Raw genomic sequence first — 20367 nt, 5'->3', positions numbered from 1 at the left:
TATGTTATAGTAACTACATTTCCTTGAGGTGTACACTCAGATACAACACGTCTAATTGAGGCCCTTCCTCTTCCCCATTACACTGGTTCCCTTTCTTTTCTCAGTCTGCCAGCTGCCAAAGGTCAAAACTTGACTTGTATCCAGAACATGTAAGTCTCTTTCTCCATATGGAATTTCTGTATGGGGATTGAAGGAGGTCCACCCTGATTAGGAAGGGCAATTTGCTTTAGTTAATCTATAGATTTCAATGTAATTAATTGTCAAACAAAATACCTTCACAGAAATATACAGAATAATGCCTCACCAAATATTCATACACCCCATGGCCCAGTCAAGTAGACACACAAAATGAACAATCACATCAAATTTTGCATGATTTAAATTTGGACTGTTTATCTTTTTAATTATTCACTTGTTTTTTATATGTTCTGGATAAAAGTTATTCATGTATAATATATCTCAACTGAAGTATATGGCTTATTTTAAAATTCTCTAATAATGTTTAGAGCAAAAGTTTTATATTTTCATGAATTTTTTTAAAAAGATTTTATTTATTCATGAAAGACAAACACACAGAGGCAGAGAGACATAGGCAGAGGGAAAAGCAGGCTCCCTGTGGGGAGCCTGATGCAAGACTCCATCCCAGGACCCCAGGATCACGACTTGAGCCAAAGACAGATGCTCAACCATTGAGCCACCCAGGCGTCCCAATTTCCATGAATTTTTTTTTTAAATTTGTTACAGTTAGTACTTTTGCATTTTATCTAAGAACTCTGGTTATATCAAGCTGCAAAAAATAATGTCCTATGTTTTCTTCTGGAAGCTTTGAGTTTTAGCTTTTAGATTTAGGTATATCATCTATCTTTTTCTTTTTTTTTTAAGATTTACTTATTTAGTGAGAGAGAGAGAAAGAGAGAGCAAGCACAAATCAGGCAGAGGCAAAGAGAGAGTCTTCAAGGAGACTCCCTGCTGAGTGTGGAACCCATCACAGGGCTTGATCTCATGACCCATGAGATCATGACCTGAGCAGAAACCAAGAGTTGGATGCTTAACCAACTGAGCCACCCAGGAATCTCTCAAATTAATTCTGTATGTTGAGTAAGGTAGAGGAATTAAGTTTTTTTTTTTAAATATATGGTTATCCAACTGTGTGAAAGGTTTTCCCCCATTTAAACTGCATTAATGTTTTTGCTAAAAATCAATCTTTAAAAAAATCAAATATATTTTTTAAAATAAATAAAAATTTTTTAAAAAGTAGGCTCATAACTATTTGTACAATCTACCAGGTAGAGAGACTTAGAAAGTGAGTAAGACCATGGCTTCAGTGGATTCATAAAGAAGTATTTCTCAATTATATAGCTTGTTGTAACCCAATTTGTGGATTCTTTAATCTGTTACATTGATCTATTTCTCTATCTTTATGCCAATAGAACACTGTCTTGATTACTGTGTCTTTATAGCAGTTTTGAAATCTTGTAGATAAGTCTGTCAGTGTTTATTTTTAAGATTTTTAGAAATTTTATTTATTTTTTTTAGAGAGAGAGCAAGCGAGCAAGTGCATGTATATGAGAGTTGGGGGCGGAGCAGGAGGAGAAAGGCTTCAGGAGGATTCCCCACTGAGCTGGGAGCCCAATTGTGGGTCTCAATCCCATGACCCATGAGATTATGATCTGAGTTGAAACCAAGAGTTGGAGGCCTAAGCAACTGAGCTACCCACTCACCCACTTTTCAAGATTGTTTCGACTATTCAAAAGTCTTTTGAATTTCCACAAAATTTAAGAATTAGCTTTTCATTTTCTAACAAGCAAACAAAACAACAAAAAAACTCTGCATGGATTTTAATTCAGATTGCATTGGACTGATTTAATTAAGGAAACTAGAATTGATCTTTTAATTATCTTGATTCTTTCAGTCCATGAACATGGTATAATCTTTACCTTTATATAGGTCTTATTTAATTTTTCCTAGAACAGGTAGTTGTTTTCTCTTTTTAATTTCAGTATAGTTAACATACAGCATTATTTTAGATTTAGGTATACAACATAGTGATTCAACATTTTTTAAAGACTTATTTATTTATTTTAGAGAGAGAGAGAGAGCATATGAGCACAAGGGAGAATATGAAGCAGACTCCATGCTGAGCTTGGAACTTGATGTGGGGCTCAGTCTTACAACCTTCAGATCACAACCTGAGCCAAAACCAAGAGGCAGACATTTATCTGGCTGTGCCACCCAGACACGTGGTGATTCAACAATTTTATGCATTATTCAGTGCTCATCATGGTAAGTGTACTCTTAATCCTTATCACCTATTTCATTCATTGCCACCCCCTTGGTGTGCTTCAGTTTGTTCTCAACAGTTAAGGGTCTGTTGCTTGGTTTGTCACTCTCTTTTTTTTTTTTTTTTTAAAAAAAGCTTTGTTTCTTAAGTTCCACATATGAGTGAAACCATAGGATATTTATATTTCTATGACTGACTTATTTTGCTTAGCATTATATCCTCTAGCTCTATCCATGTTGTTGCAAATGGCAAGATTTTGTTCTTTTTTATGATTGAATAATATTTTTATGATTGAATAATATTCCATTGTGTGTGTGTGTGTATATATATATATATACACATAATTTGGCTATTGTAAATAATGCTACTATAAATATAAACATAGAGGTGCATGTATCCCTTTGAATTAATGGTTTTGTATTTTTTGGGTAAATATCCAGTAGTGTAATTACTAGATAATTCTATTTTTAACTTTTTGAGTAACCTCTATTCTGTTTTCCAGAGTAGCTGCTCCAATTTGCATTCCTCCCAACACTGTAAGAGGGTTCCTTTTTCTCTACATCCTCACCAACACCTGTTGTTTCTTGTGTTGTTGATACTAGCCATTCTGACAGGTGTGAGGTGGTATCTCATTGTGGTTTTGATTTGCATTTCCCGATGATGAGTGATGTTCAATATCTTTTCATGTGTCTGTTGGCCATCTGGATGTCTTTGGAGAAATGTCTTCTACCCATTTTTAATTGGATCATTTGGTTTTTTGGTGTTGAATTGTACAGATTCTTTATACATTTTGGATACTAAACTTTTATCAGATATTTGTAAATATTTTTCCCCATTGCCTTTTAGTTTTGTTGATTGTTTCCTTCGCTGTGTAGAAGCTTCTTATTTTGATGTAGTTCCAATAGTTTATTTTTGCTTTTGTTTCCCTTGCCTCAGGAGACGTATCTAGAAAAATGTTGCTATAGCCAGTGTCAGAGAAATTATTACCTGTGCTCTCTTCTAATATTTTTATGCTTCCATGTCTCACACTTGAGTCCTTAATCCATTTTGAGTTTATTTTTGTGTATGGTGCAAGAAAGTGGTCCAGTTTCATTCCTCTGCATGTTGCTGTCCAGGTTTTCTTGATACTATTTATTGAATGAGACTGTGTTTTTCAACTATTGCATATTCTTTCCTCCCTTGTTGAAGATTATTGACCATATAATTGTGGTTTTATTTCTTGGCTTTCTAATCTGACCCATTGACCTATGTGCCTATTTCTGTGCCAGTACCATACTGTTTTGATTACTACAGCTTTGTAATATATTTTGAAATCTGAGATTGTGATACCTCCAGCTTCATCCATCTTTTTCAAGATTGCTTTGGCTACTTAGGGTCTTTGTGGTTACATACACATTTTAGGATTGTTTGTTCTAGTTCTGTGAAAAATGTTGACATTTTGATAAGGATTGCATTAAATGTGTAGATAGCTTTGGGCAGTATAGACATTTTAACAATATTTCGTCTTTCAATCCATGAGCATGGAATGTTTTTCCATTTCTTTGTGTTGTCTTCAGTTTCTTTCATCAGTGTTTTATAGTTTTCAGAGTACACCTTTCTAGGTATCTTACTGGTTTAGGCGCAATTGTAAATGTTTTCTTAATTTCTCTTTCTGCTGCTTCATTATTGGTGTATACAAATGGAACAGATTCCTGTACGTTGATTTTGTATCCTGTGATTTTACTGAATTCATTTCTGGCAGTTCTTTGGTGGAGTCTTTCAGGTTTTCTATAAAGAGTATCATGTCATCTGCAAAATAGAAGTTTGACTTCTTCCTTTGGATGCCTTTTAATTTCTTTTTGTTGTGTGATTGCTGTGGCTAGGACTTCCAGTACTGTGTTGAATAAAAGTGGTGAGTCCTTGTCTTGTTCCTGACCTTAGGAGAGAAGCTCTCAGTTTTTTCCCATTAAGCTGGATATTAGCTATGGTTTTTTTCACAAATAACCTTTATTATGTTGAGGTATGTTCCCTCTACACCTACTATGTTGAGGATTTTTATCATGAATGGATATTGTACTTTGTCAAATGCTTTTTTAGTGTGTATTGAAATGATAATATTGTTTTTATCCTTTCTCTTACTGATATATCACATCAATTGATTTGTGAATATTGAACCACTCTTTCAACTCAGGGATAAATCCCATTTGATTGTGGTGGATGATTTTTTTAATGAATTGTTGGATTCGGTTTGCTAGTATTTTGTTGATGGTTGTTCTGTATATGTTCATCAGGGATATTGACATGTAGTTCTTTTTTTTAGTGGTGTCTTTATCTGGTATTGGTATCAGGGTAATGCTGGCTTTATAGAATTGAATTTGGAAGTTTTTTTTCCTTTGCTATTTTTTGAAACAGTTTGAGAAAAATAGGTATTAACTCTTCTTTAACTGTTTGGTAGATTTCACTTATGAGTCTATCTGGTCCTGGGCTTTTGTTTTTTGGTTTTTATTATTATTATTATTTTTATTACTGGTTCAATTTCTTTTCTGGTTATCAGTCTGTTTAAGTTTTTAATTTCTTCCTGCTTCACTTTTAGTAGGTTATATGTGTCTAGGAGTTTGTCCGTTTCTTCCAGGTTGTCCAATTTATTAGCTTATAGCTTTTCATAATATTCTCTTACAATTGTTTGTATTTCTGTGGTGTGGATTGTTATTCTTCCTCTTTTTTTTTTTTTTTTTTATTTATTTATTATAGTCACACACAGAGAGAGAGAGAGAGAGAGAGAGAGAGGCAGAGACATAGGCAGAGGGAGAAGCAGGCTCCATGCACCGGGAGCCCGACGTGGGATTCGATCCCGGGTCTCCAGGATCGCGCCCTGGGTCAAAGGCAGGCGCCAAACCGCTGCGCCACCCAGGGATCCCTATTCTTCCTCTTGTTAGTAATTTTGTTTATTTGAGTCTTCTGTCTCTCTCTTTCCCTTTTCTTTCTTTCTTTCTTTCTTTCTTTCTTTCTTTCTTTCTTTCTTAATGAGTCTGGATAGTGGTTTATCAATTTTGTTGATCTTTTTAAAAAACCAGCTCCTGGTTTCATTTATCTGTTCTACTTTTTTTTTTTTTTTTTTTTTTTTTTAGTTTCTGTATCATTTATTTCTGCTCCAATCTTTATTATTTCCTTCCTTTTGCTGGATTTGGGATTGTTTGTTGTGTTTTTTTTTTTTTCCCTAGCTCCTTTAGATGGTAAGGTTAGGTTGTTTATTTGAGATTTTTCTTACTTCTTGAGATAGGCCTGTATTGTTACAAACTTCCCTCTTAGAACCACTTTTGCTGCATCCCAAAGATTTTGGACTGCTGTTGAAAAGATTCTCGTTTTCATTTGTTTCCATGTAATTTTTAGATTCTTTTTTGATTTCTTTGTTGACCCATTCATTGTTTAGTAGCATGTTATTTAACCTCCATGTATTTTTATGCTTTTTCCAGATTTTTTTTTTTTCTGGTGGTTGATTTCTAGTTTCATGGCACTGTGTTCAGAAAAGATGCATGGTATAACTTTGATCTTTTTGAATTTGTTGACATTTGTTTTGTGGTCTACTGTGTGATCTGTTCTGGAGAATGTTCCACGTACACTTGGAAAGAATGTATACTCCACTGTTTTAGGATGTAGTGTTCTGAATATACCTAGTAAGTCAACCTGGTCCAGTGTGTCATTCAAGGCTATTTTTTCCTTGTTGATTTATTGTCTAGATGATCTATTCATTGATATAAATGGGGTGTTAAAGTCCCCTACTATTATCTATTAGTTCCTTTATGTTTGTTATTAACTGTTTTATGTCTTTAGTGCTCCTATATTGAGCACATAAATATTTATAATTATTATATCTTTTTGTTGGATTGTCCCCTTTATTATCATATAATGTCCTTCTTTGTCCCTTAATATAGTCTTTGTTTTAAAGTCTGCTTATTAAAAAAATAAATAAATAAAAAATAAAAAAATAAAGTCTGCTTATATCTATATCTATCTATCTATCTATCTATCATCTATCATCTATCTATCTAGGTATCTCTGCTTTCTTTTGATATCCATTTTCATGACAAATATTTCTCCATCCCCTCACTTTCAATCTCTTGTGTCTTTTGGTCTGAGATGAGTCTCTTGTAGGAAGCATATAGATGGATCTTATTTTTTTAAATCTACTTTGTCACCCTTTGTCTTTTGATTGGAGCATTTAGTCTATTTATATTCAAAATAATTATTGATAGGTATGAATTTATTGCCATTTTATTCCTTTTTCTGGCTGTTTTTGTAGTTTTACCCTGATCCTTTTTTTCTCTTTCTTGATTTCATGGTTTACTGGCTTTCTTTAGTGATATACTTGAATTCTTTTCTCTTTATTGTTTACATGTCTATTCCTGGTTTTTGATTTGTGATTACTATTTGGTTTGTATATCACATATTTTGAATATAGCAGTGTATATGAAGTTGATGTTCACTTAAGTCTGAACCTATTTTTTATTCTTCTCCTCCCCACTTTTTAGGTATATGGTGTTATATCTTACCTCTTTTCACTTTGTGAATGCCTTGACTCATTTTTACACATATACTTATTTTTACTACTTTTGTGTTTCCTACTTTTTATGTGCTTATCATCTTTCCCTTCCACTCAAGGAGTTCCCCTTAACTTAGCTAGTTTAGTCATCTTGAACTCCTTTATTTTTGTTTGTTTGAGAAACTCTTTATCTCCTCTTCTACTCTGAGTGATAGATAGCCTTGCTGGATGGACTATTCTTGGCTGCAGAATTTTTCCTTTCAGCACTTTGAATATATCCTGTTATTACTCCCTTCTAGCCTTCAGATTTTCTAATGAAAAATCTACTCAGCCTTATGGGGTTTCCCTAGTATGTAACTGTCTTTTTTTCTCTTACTACTTAAAAATGTTTTTTCTTTTTCACTACTATTTGCCATTTTAATTGCTATGTGTCTTGGCGTGGACCTCCTTGGGTTGATTTTGTTGGAGGATCTATGTCCTTCCTGGATGTAAATATCTGTCTCCTTCCCCAGGTTAGGAAAGCTTTCAGCTATTATTTCTTCAAATACATTTCCTGTCCCTTTTCTCTCTTCTCTTCTGGGATCCCTATAATGTGAACATTATTACACTTGATGGAGTCACTGGATTCCCTAAGTTATTCTCATTTTGCATAATTCTTTTTTTCTTTCTTTTGTTCAGCTTGACTAATTTCCATTACTCTGTCTTCCAGGTCATTAATTTGTTCTTCTGCTTCCATTAGCCTGCTGTTTTTTTCCTTTGAGTGTATTTTTAATTTCATTCATTGTGGTCTTCATCTCAGATTGGTTCTTTTTCTTTGTTAAGGTCTCACTGACATTCTCCACTCTTTTCTCAAGCCCAGTGAGTATCTTTATGATTATTGCTTTAAATTCTCTATCAGTCATATTACTTATATCTGTTTTATTTAGGTCTCTTGCTATGGTTTTGTCTTGTTCTTTCATCTTGGATATGTTCCTCTGTCTCTTCATTTTATATAACTGTCCATGTCTCTTCCCATGTGTAGGAAAGTCAGCTATGCCTCCTGCTCTTGAAGGTAATGGCCTTATGAAGAAGGGGTCCTGCAGTGCCCTGTAGTGCTGTATCCTCTGTTCTCAGAACCTGGCACTTTAGAGGGTATCTCCTGTGTGGGTCACCTTTCCCCTGCAATTGTGTCTTGGCTGCTTTTTCCTTCAGTCCAGTCATCTGCAGAGGCTGTCTTTGTCTATTGTGGGCAGTGTTTGATCCCACCATGTGGGGTGGTGTTAGAGTTTTAACAAGGGGCTTGCTGGTCTGCTTGTGAAATGAGAGCTGCTGCTGCAGCCAGGACTGGGACTGTGTGGGTTGGGTGTGAGTTTTAACATGGTGCACCTCAATGTTCTCAATCTGATAAGGGGCATCTATAAAACAATCTACAGATAATGTCACAATAAATGATGAAATATTAAACCCTTTCCTCCTATGATCAGGGTGAAATAAAGGATGTTTGCTCCTGAAAAAAAAGGATGTTTGTCCTTCTCTGCCACTTCTAGACCAAGGCCTCACAAAATGCAGGGGTTGGGAGACATGGTTTTGGCCAGGTTTATGTGGGTCTTCTGGGGAAGGGGACCTGCAGCTCTGGGACTGAGACACTGGTGACTAGAAAGGGTAAATCTACAGAAGTGGGGATAGAGCTTGATGTAAGCAAGTTAGGTAGTAAGTGTCTACATTGTGTTGGTTCCTGTAGGTGGGGGGCCCGATGAAGGGTGGGGGAGGGAAGTGGTACCTTCTAGCTCTTGTGTTCTTGCAGGGGTCTCCCTGAGATCCCTGCCTCTGGGGATAGGCTCTGAGATGAGTAATATCTCTTCCTCCCATATGCCCCAGGTGGGTTTCAAGCTGCTGGCTTTTATACTGGGTCTCCTGGGGCTGCTTATCATGCTGTCTCTTTAAGGGTAATGACTAAGCTTCCTAATGCCCTCTAGGCTTTTCCAGAGCCCAGCTCTATGTTTTTTGTTTGTTTGTTTGTTTGTTTGTTTGTTTGTTTATGATAGGCTTTAGGACCTACTGATTGTCAGAAAAAAATGAAATTTGGCCCCTCTTGCGTTTCAAAGCCAAATGTTTTGGTGATTTGTCTTCCCAGTGCAGGCTCCCAGTATAAGAGTCTGTTTCTCTCTTCTCTGTGCCCCTCACTCTCTCCTGGCTGCAGACAGCTGGGGCCCTCTTAGTTCCCCACTATGTCTTCACCCTTCCTACCTTCTTCCATGTCGTCTCTTTTCTACCTTTAGTTGTGGAGTTTGTTCTGCCAGTCTTCGGGTTGTGTTCTGGGATATTTATGCTAGTGTGGTGTTATCTAGTTGTATCTATTGGATGAGGTGAGCTTAGAGTTTTCCTACTCTGCCATCTTCCCAGAACGTGTAGTTCTTCTAGAACGTGTAGTTTGTATATTATAGTTTTTATTCTTCAGGTATTATAATATTTTGCTAAATTTATCTCTAAGCATTTCATATTTTATGCTACTGTCAGTGGTATAATTTTTTATTTCTTTTAAATTGGCTGTTACCAGTAACTAGAAATGCACTTGGTTTTTGTGTTTTGACCTTGTATACTGTGACGTTGCTGAATTTAGTCTTCAGTTCTGGTGGCTGTTTTTAAGATTTCTTCAGATTGTATATATACTTAATCATCTGTGAATTAAGTTATATGCCTTCATTTTTAACATTTATGCCTTTTATTTATTTTATTGCCTATTTCACTGTCTAGAATCTCTAAAAACAATGTTGACTGAAAGTGGTAAGAGCAAACATCCTTTATTTCACCCTGATCATAGGAGGAAAGGGTTTAATATTTCATCATTTATTGTGACATTATCTGTAGATTGTTTTATAGATGCCCCTTATCAGATTGAGAACATTTTTTTCTATCTAGTTTGAAGAAAGTTTAATTTTTAAATCATGAATGGATATTGAATTTTATTAAATGATTCTGTTTTTTTTAAATCTTTGAGATGATTACATAATTTCCTCCTTTGTCTTTAATGTGGTAAATTATTGTTTCTACCAACAGTAATGTAGTCTTGTTTTCCTGGGATAAATCCCACTTTACCATGATTTATTATCTGATGTCTTAATGGATATTTTAAAATTAAAATTTAGTATTTCCCTCAATTATGATTGTAGACAATAAATCATGGTAATATTAGCAATCCTTGTGGCATATTCACCAGTAAAATGAGATATTTTCATATATTATTACATTTGCAAATATCTTGGATATTGTTTATATTCACTATTGCATTGATAATATAGATGGTGGTTATTAGGCCTTCTGCTATGTCATATTACTTGATTAGTTAAAAAAGAAGTAATTTTTATTACAATATTATAAATGTTTTTATATTTGATAACTGAGTTTCAACACATTTTTTCTAATACTCTGCATTTTATTTTATACACTTAAAAATGTTATCCTATGAATGACTCTCTAGGCTTTATCAGACTGTCAAAGGGGTTCAAGGAACCAAAGGTTAAGAATTCCTGAAATAGCACTAAAAATGTCAAAGTTTTTATCTTAAAACATTTGGGACTAGATGAGATCACCTAAAGAGTGTACACAGAGAGGATTAGAGAGTGGAGGACAGAATCTTATGCCATGGAAATGAAATTTCAAAATTACATATTTCCCTTGTCTTCAACATTTGGTATGATTTTCTTCCTTAACTTTTTTTTATTGTAGTAAAATACATATATGATAAAATTTACCATTTAACCATATTAAGTGTATAGTTTAATGGTATTAAGTGCATTTATATCACTATGCAAACATTACCACCATTCATCTCCATTTACCACCACTTAGCAACTCTTTCCAACTAGCAGAGGTAGGACTTTATACCCATTCCTTCTTTGCTCAGGCCCCAGTATAGTTTTCAAGTAATTATTCCTAAAAATAAACAAGATAAATTAGACAAAGGTGACATAATCAAATAATCAAAAGTTCGTTTTTACCCTTGCCCTATGGACATCTGGCAACGTTACTTTGTTATATTTGGATTTGGGGATTGTATCTTAACTCTTTCACTTTATATGCTTGCTTTCTCTTCTAGATTCAAGTCACCTACAAAGTGTTGTTAAATGATTCTGTACACTATTCAGTGATTACCACGATAAGTATTGTCATCATCTGTCACCATAAAATGTTATTACAAAATTATTGATTATATTCCCTATGCTGTATTTTAATCTCTATGATTTGTTTATAACTGGAAGTTTGTATCTATTAATCTCCTTTATCTATTTTGCCCATCCCTTCCCACCTCCCTTCACCAAACAACACTTAGTGAATACTGAACCTTGATCCAGGGAGAAATACAGGATAAGTTCTATAAGCTTCTGATCATGACATTTTTATCAACTAATCAACAATACATAATCTCATTTTATGTGTATTGTTTTAAGACACCTTACTTAATATAAACTGTTGATTCATTAACACTGAGCTTAATGCCAAAAGCATTGTAACTCAATGATGAGTTACAATGGGACACAAGAGAACACTTAGGCACTATGGTTGGAGGCCATTTTAGATAGATATGAATCTTTTTTTTATATAAATTTATTTTTTATTGGTGTTCAATTTGCCAACATATAGAATAACACCCAGTGCTTATCCCATCAAGTGCCCCCCTCAGTGCCCATCACCCAGTCACCTCCACCCCCTCGCCCACCTCCCCTTCCACCATCCCTAGTTTGTTTCCCAGAGTTAGGAGTCTTCCATGTTCTGTCTCCCTTTCTGATATTTCCCACTCATTTTTTTCTCCTTTCCCCTTTATTCCCTTTTACTATTTTTTATATTTCCCAAATGAATGAGACCATATAATGTTTGTCCTTCTCTGATTGACTTATTTCACTCAGCATAATACCCTCCAGTTCCATCAACATCGAAGCAAATGGTGGGTATCTGTCGTTTCTAATGGCCATTTTAGATAGAAAGATCATGATCAAAAAGCACAAAAATGCAAAAATGTGACATTCTAAAAAGGATACCTGTTTAGTATATAAGAACTGAAACAAAAAGGATAGGTATCATCTTGTTTGACCTCAATTGAGAATGTGCACATTGGGTAACTCAAAATTTTCACTGCTATATGAATGTCTACAGATGACTGCAAAGGCACCATGAGTATTAATTTTGGCATTTCAAATAAATTTTAGTGAGTAGGTGAATTCACAGATATGAAATATACAAATAATGAGGATCTGCTATATTTTTCTTAAGCACACAAGAAGAATATTGAACGCATTCTAGGCAGAAGAAACCAACCATCAATAGCAAGAGATCAATTTCATACAGGTTATATCATATGTCTATACCATAATTGGAGTACAAACTAACCATTCCCTCTAAAAAACTTAGAAAATACTTAAAACTAAACAGTGATAAAAATAATATATTTCAGAATGTGTGGGATATAGTTAAAACAGTGGGTATAGAGAATTTTATAGTTTTAAAAGTTTTTTTCAGAAAAGAAGAAAGAATGAAATTTAATAAGCTAAAGGTAAAATTTAAGTTAGAAAAGGAACAATATAACCAATCTAAAAGTAATGAGATAATAAAAGCAGAAAGTAGAAAACAGAAAATAAATATACCATCATTTAGATCAATATAGCCAAAAATTAACAGACACACCTCTGGTAAAACTGATCATGAAAAAAGATCACTCTTTTCACTCTTAAGAATGAAAAGTGGTCATAATACAGTATAGCAGAGTTTGTTAGAGGATAATATGTTTACATTTTGCCCATAAAATGAACATACTCCTCAAGGAGAAATAGAAAACCAAAAAAGTCCTGTAATTAAAAACAAAAACAAAAAAACAAAACCTCCATCAGTAGTCAACAGTCTTCCTAGAATAAAAACATTTTGAAATGATTTTATAGGTGAATTCCACCAAACTCTAAGGAACAGATCATTTCAGTCTTATACAAAGTCTTCAAAACCAATGGGGGAAAAAAGCAATAGAAAAACATTTCTCAACTCATTTTATAATATTAAATAACCTTTATAAAAGTAATGACCAAATCTGGGCAAAGAGAATAAATTAAATGAAATGACAATAAATAAATATAATAAATAAAATAAAATACCAATCCACTTTCTTTCCCCTTTAGAAAATTAGAATGCTATTTACCTTTACTACTTATATCTGCTAAGACTCCTTCTCATCTTTAGGGTTCACTAGTATGGATACAATGATTCTGCCCGTAAGATTTCTGAGTTCCCTGGCTAATCCACTGGGGACCCTGAACTCACTAGGAGTAGGCAGATGATTTCTTACAATCTCTGTATCTACCTTGTCCATTTTATTCTATCCTTTTCAACATGGAGATAATTTTCCCTGAAAAGGCAGAAGTAAAATAGAAATTGTGCTCTATTTTTCTTTGTTATCCATTAACACTACACCATCATTCTTAAGTTAATGCCTGAAGTTATTATTATTATTAATAACCCGTAACTTAATAATAAATTCCAAAGTGTGTTCACATACTTGGCATGGAGTAGTTATTGCAATTTAGAAAAGAAATATACTGGATAAAACTTGAACCAAAACCAAATAGGACAGATGGTTTCATTCATTTATTCAGCAACTATTTATTGATTATCTGTTATGTGTAAAAAAATTATGCTAGGCACTATGGACAAAAAGTTACATAGTCCTGACCTAGAAGAGCTCACAATTTAGGAAGTGGGAAGAGGGTGGGATGGGGAGTTGGAGAGGTGGGATAACCACTAGGCATTTTAATACTAGAAAAGCAGGTGGTGATTTTCAGGAGGCAGAATGAACCATAAAAAAAGATTTATTTGGGCAGCCCAGGTGGCTCAGCGATTTAGCGCCACCTTCAGCCCAGGATGTGATCCTGGAGACCTGGGATCGAGTCCCATGTCCGGCTCCCTGCATGGAGCCTGCTTCTCCCTCTGCCTGTGTCTCTGCTTCTCTTTCTGTGTGTGTCTCTCATGAATGAATAAATAAAATCTAAAAAAAAAAAAAAAAAAAGATTTATTTCCCTTTATTGTAGACCAGGGAGTACCATACAGGGAATATATCTTGATTGTAACAAAAGACCATAGTTTCTTATTACCTAACATGACACCTCAGTTAAATATTCTGATGAATAAAACTGAAGGAGGAAAAATGAGTGGGAAAAATTAGAGAGGGTGACAAAACATGAGAGATTCCTTACTCTGGGAAACAAACATAGGGTAGTGGAAGGGGAGGCAGGCGGAGGGGATGGGGTAACTGGGTGCAGGCACTGAAGAGGGCACTTGATGGGATGAACACTGGGTGTTATACTATATGTTGGCAAATCGAACTTCAATAAAAAATAAATTAAAAAATAAAACATTATTAGAGCAATTGAAAAAACTTGAGTATGGATTGGAATAATGTAATAATGACAGCTCTCCAGATTTTGATAATGTACTATCAGAGAATGTATGTAGTGTATGTCAGAGAATTTCTGGGGAAACATACATTGAAATATTTAAGAGAAAAATTCACAACATCTCCACCTTATTTAAATGGCAAGAAGAATGTGTGTGTCTATAAGATAAAATAATAAAATGGATAATTTCTGAAAAAAAAAGAAAAACATGAACTGAATGATAGAATGGGGTAAAATTTATAATTGGTTGCATTTCAGAAGGGTGATTATTAATATGAAAGGATGTCTTTCATGGTGCCATGGCGTTTTGTTCATGACTTCCCTGTTCAAGTAAACCTAGTGAAGATGTGGAAGTCATGTTCATTTGAATCTACAGAAGATGTAAACCTTGCGGGGAAAGCTAGCGTGGGCAAGACACTTAGGTTTAAAGTCATCCTAAGAATCTGTAATAATATGCTTGAAACAGATGAAATATTATACAGGAAAAAAAACCCTGCGTGAAAAATTTGATTGTATGTTATAGGAAGGAGAAGATGTGAATAAGCAGTAGTTCCTAGGATGAAATCCAGAAGTTTTAGTTGACCACAAGCTCAATTTTAGCCAGTAATTTGATATGGCTAGTTAAAAGTGAATTCACATTCATATGCTGCATGAGAAAGTAGGCCATGAAGATATGCTTGTGCATACTGCTAATTTAGCAAATACCAAGCTATATTAAAATTATTTGTTTAGTGTTTTTCCCACTAGATTGTGAAATATTTGAACATAGGGATTGTAAATTGTTTATTTACATATTCCCAGGATTTATCTCAGTTCTTGGAATATAGTGAATGTTCAGGAAATAACTTTTGAATGACTAATGAATAATAATTATGTGTAGAGGCTGGCCTGAGCATATTAATGTAATTAACTCATTTTATCGTCCCAATACACCTATTGGAGAAAGTTTTATTAATATTTCTATTTTTTTGATGAGGAACCTGAGGCCATAGTATGTGATTGATAAAATAGTGGATGTAAAAACTTCCAAAGTCTCAGTATAGAAAATAGTTTCAAACTTTTCAAGGTTTTTTTTTTTAAAAACAAGTGACTTGTTCAAGGTCACATGCCTATGAGTGGTAGAGCTGAGGGTTATGTAGTATCTATATAATGTGCTATTGGACTGCACAGCTTAGAACATAATATGGTCCAAGGGTTAGTGGAAGTACTCATCCTTCTTCCCTCCCTTTTTCCATCCTTCCTTTTCCATATACTCTTATTTAAAAAGGCGGGGGGGTTAAATTACTAAAATAAATGTAACAAAATGAAAAAAATAAAAAGAGAAATTCCAGCTAAGAGAAAAGAAGGGTAGGTAAGTTGGAGCCATGGTAAGGCCAATACACAAAACACATATAGTGAGGTCCCGTCTCCATGAAATTGTGACTGCCTAACTGTATTTATAGCTCCCTTCTTTACATTCTGTTGCATTTCTTGTTTATAGGATGCTTTTGGCACTTTATTATTAATTTGTAATAATTTTATGGGTATAACTGTTATCCCTCAGTAAGATTGTATCCATCTTGAGGTAAGGACTTGGTCATATTATCTTTCATATTTTTTGGCCCCTAATATAATACTAGATTCATAGTAGATGCTGTATAAGCAACTACTCAATTATTGGGGTTAATATTTACTTCTAAAATATTTGTTTCCTTTCTTTCTCTTTCTGTCTTTCTGGAACCCCAGACAGATTTAACCATTCTTCCACATTCCTCCTGCAAAAAGCAGTTTTCTTTATATTTCTACTCTAACACTTTGACCGACTACTTACATGTTGCCACCCATAGATTGTGATCTATTTTTGAACATAATTTTTTTATGTTCATATTCCATTCTGAAGTCAGCTCCTAGTAAATATTGGGATTCAGTAAATAAATATGGGAAGGAAGGAAAGAAGGTTTTTTTTTTCCCCTTTTGTCTATTTGATTGCTGGTCATTTCCAGAAAGATGGTAGGAGAAAAAACTTAGATGACAAAACTGCATCTTGAAAAAGTCTTAATTAGGAGAATATGGTCAAAATTACTTGCTATAATGAGATTTTAGAATTTGTGTCTTTTGCTTTTCCATGCCACCTTTCTATGAGTAAAGCACCTAATAATTAAGAGTCTGAAGCCTTACTATTTGGATTCAGATGCTAGCACTACTACTGCATAGCTGTATGACCTTGGGCAAGGAATTTATTTCTCTGCACCCCAGCCTCATCATATATAAAATGAGCTTAATAAAAATACCTACCTCAACGTGTTGTAGAGGGAATTAAAACCAAATATGTATAGCTAGAAATAATTTACAGTAGTGCCTGCCACATATATAGTACTAAAGAAGTGTTTGCTATTATTATGATATCTTCTTTTGAAAGATTGTATTTCTTGACTTGTATAGCATCAATTGCCCTTTTAGTACTGGAAACACTTCAGGACTCACTTTTAGCCAGAGTGCTCTGTACTTCTCATTGCAATGCTGGCTACAAAAGCAATGCTCATAGAAGATCATGAAGTACCATATGATTGCAAATTCAAGAATGTGTGACCCTCAGAAACACCCGAAGGAGCTTGGTTTAGATTTGTCCAATGCTCGAGAGCATAACTGGTAAGAGGCAGGCAAAGGTCCAAATTAATGGGTGGCCCTGGCTATGGAGAGGAGATCCTGGGGATGGGAGGATGGTCCCACTAAACACCCTGACTCAGCTGTGACATTCCTGACAGCTGGATTTAGGAGCTGGCTCCAGGATATGAATCCAAGTTTACAAATTCCTTAAATTAAAAGACATGGAACAGAGGCAACTGAAGCTTAATACATTTTTATTCTTACAACAGCAGCTTAACATAACATAATCTTTTGAAGTTTGCAAGTGCTCTTTCCATTACATTATCTCATTAATTCACCTGTGAGAAATAAAGGGTGGATACTTTCATTAAAAATTTGTAATATAAACATAAGTATTGAGGGGAAGATACAAATTCACTTATCATCTTCAAAGTCATTTCCAATCTTCTCCTATCCATTGGAGTACAGTTTTTTTAAGGGGATAACACTCTGGGTCTGAAAGTAGAGAAACAAATTTGGGCAAATGAAATTATTGAGAGGATCATCTCGGGGGTCTTCTAGGTAAAGAGAGCAGTAGTAGCACCAGGAACACACCTCAAATGTTTAAATTTGACTCTACTGGGTCGTGGCAGACTTGACTTCTCCAGTCCTCTGGTTCACTGCTTCAACTCTATCCCAAACTCTGATTAGAATCCACTCCAGATTCCCACTTGTCCAAGCTGTCCAGCTTTGCTCAGTCCAGATACTCCCAGTAGGAAGTGGTAGTTCATGGGCAAATAGGGCAATTAAATTCAGTTCAACATTTATTTATTGAACCCCTTGTAATACAGATTACATGAATGTGCTAATCCATGTGAACGAGCTAGGTTCAGGATTGGAGATATAAAGACATTGATCTAAGGTACTCCTGACTTCAAAGAGCTCACAATTTAATGTGACAGACTTACATAAAACTATGAGTAAGGGCTAGGCTGTGGGGTGTCTAATAAGAGACATAAATAAAATGGGCTATGAGGGCACAGAAGAAAGTGGTTAGTTTTAAAGCGCAAGACAAATGCCCTGACATACAATATTTTATTTTATTTTATTTTATTTATTTTATTTTTTTTACAATATTTTATTTAATCCTGTGAAGTCATCAATGTGGAAACTGATTAACCTCATTTGAAAGTAACTGAGCCCGAGACAAATTGCCCAAAGTTAAACGGGAAATAAGTGAGCAAACGTAGATTGGAATTCATGTCTGCAGAAACTAACACGTGTATTCTGTTCGACACATTTTGCTGGTGATCCTAATCTGATTAGGGACCTGTGAACTCCTGTTGCAGGGCTCCTAAAACCCCACATGTTCCATGGGAAGCCAATGCCCTTCCTTAAATGGGTCAGGGCCCACCCTGATGTTACTTATGGTGGGAACATCTCAGTGGACTTGTACATCTGGATTAAGAAAGGCCATAAGGGAAATATAAATCCATAATTGGAACACACTTGATAAGAAAGAGGCACAGAACCCCAGAAATCAGTCTAGGAGTGGGCTCTGCTTCCTGCTTTCACGTAGTGCTTCTGTATCTGCAAGCCCTGGTGAAACCCCCAGCACTGTGGCAGCCTATGAAGTGCTTTCTCAGGGAGAACAAAGGAGTGCCGCTGAACTGTGCACCTGTTCCAGAACCATCATTCTGCACACTCTTTATTTGCAACACTCACCTTGGGAAGCTAATGCTTCTAAGTGATGCTTAGGCAAGCTGCCAGTTGTTTTTGCTTATCATTAATGTGTGCTTCTGATCTGGTTACCATGGTTACAGGAAACGCCAGAGTTGGCTTTCACTCAAATCAAGGGTCCCATCTTTTATCCATGGTGAATGCTGTACTCTGATCCAACATTCCAATCTGGTCCCATCCACACCGGAGCCTACTTCTCTGTGCATTGTAGTGTACAGGGCAGGGGCTTGAGTAAGGGAGCCTTATTATTATTTTTTAATGTTTTATTGTGTGCTTGTGCAATTAAAATGCTACTCCCTGAAAGGAAAGCAGGATATTTACTCATTAGGGGAGCTTGGGATTTGCCTCAGGTAAAGGGCCATTTGCTTCCAATGAGCACATTACCTCTGAGGGTAAAATTAGTTTTCTTTACATTTCTCTTTCAAAGTAATCAGAATTCAACAAAGTTACTCTCCTTCACCAATCCGTAGTGGGGAATCCCAAATATCATGATTGGTCTCAACTTTGTCATTACCCAAGGCAGAATCACCACCAGCCTGTGAAATTACTTCCCACGTTAGCAGGATGACCTTTGGAACTGCCAGTCTTCAGAAAAATGCCTGGGGAAGCCTTAGCCCCTTGTCCTGCTCCATTGCCTAACTGCCTCTGCCTGTGATAAATTAGACATTCAGAGAGCACCAGCTAAGATGCTGTGAGCTTCAAAACAGGCATACGCTTTACGCATCTACAATCAGCTACCTGCTTCGCTCCCTCTGCTCAAGCTATTCAGGAAGTTGGAGGTAGTTGGTAGAGCCACTAACATACTCCCTGCCCCCTTTCATATCTGCCCTTGACATGAATTTCTCACTAATTTCATCTGCACACAAGTGTTGGGCAGGGCAGGTGAAGGATCTACTTAGAATGGTTGGTCCTAAGGCTTACCACTAACTTTTTGGTCAAAATGAAAAAAAAATGCTCTTTTTCATCATACACATTATTTTGATTCATCACTGTTTGCAGTGGCTTCATTTTGTTCTCTCTGGAAAGGATTACAGAGAATTCTTTTACTCTGGGTCTTTAAAATAGGAACCCTTTATTCGGCGCCCCTAAAACCCAGGCAGCAGGCAGCTCTGGCAGTCCCCCAGAGCAAATAATGACTTGGTATTTCAATATTCATTCTGAGCACTGTCTATTCCCCTGGGCAGCCAGGCACATGGCCCTCTGGAAATCAAACAGCAATAAAATCCAGTTTGAGCTGGTCCAAGTTAAGACATTTCAGGGAATTTGGGTTTGTTTTTTCTACAAGCATAAATCTCACCACACCACTGTCTGTAGCTCCTCAAGGACAACAAGAAAAGTTGTCTATTCAGGAGGCGAACTGACTTGAGTAAAAGGGTTCAAAATTAACTATCTGCTTGCTTTGCAACCAAAATTTTCCCCATAGCCAAAGTCCCAGGAAGGATACCTAATCAATTCTTATTTGCCTTCAGCTTGACTTCAGTTGAGGAAAGTTTAATTTAGTGCTTGTGTGGGTGGGCATGTGCAAATTTGCAGAATAACTCGCATTAACTGTTTATTTACTTGTCCTTTGGAATTTGGCATGCAGCCTGGCAGCCAGTCACTAGCCAACACTTAGCAAAAGTGGGGAATAGGGAAAGTTTATTTTAGACAACCCTACTGCCTCTTTCTCCTCCTTCTTTCCACATCTGTGGCATCCCCTTCCCCAGATGCCCTGAGCTATTATGTTCTCTCTCTCCCCCACCATCCTCCAAGTTTGCTCTGGAAAGAATCTGAATAACTCATTTGTTCTAAGTTATAAGACATCATCCCAGTGGGACAATACTGTCTTTTTTATTCAGCAATATTAGAAA

At 35.6% G+C, this 20367-nt stretch overlaps 1 long non-coding RNA gene across 1 annotated transcript in view; it reads left to right on the top strand.

The window, feature by feature from the left end:
• The first annotated feature begins 2085 nt into the window (after positions 1-2085).
• LOC140594702 (uncharacterized) overlaps positions 2086-20367 on the top strand; it is a 135109-nt gene continuing 116827 nt past the window's right edge. Inside the window, exon 1 of the long non-coding RNA XR_011995820.1 lies at positions 2086-2283. This is a non-coding gene — a long non-coding RNA (uncharacterized lncRNA). The remainder of the gene's footprint in view (positions 2284-20367) is intronic.

Source organism: Vulpes vulpes, chromosome 12 (assembly GCF_048418805.1).
Source record: "Vulpes vulpes isolate BD-2025 chromosome 12, VulVul3, whole genome shotgun sequence".
Lineage (NCBI taxonomy): Eukaryota > Metazoa > Chordata > Mammalia > Carnivora > Canidae > Vulpes > Vulpes vulpes.
This window is presented reverse-complemented; position numbering and strand designations above follow the sequence as displayed.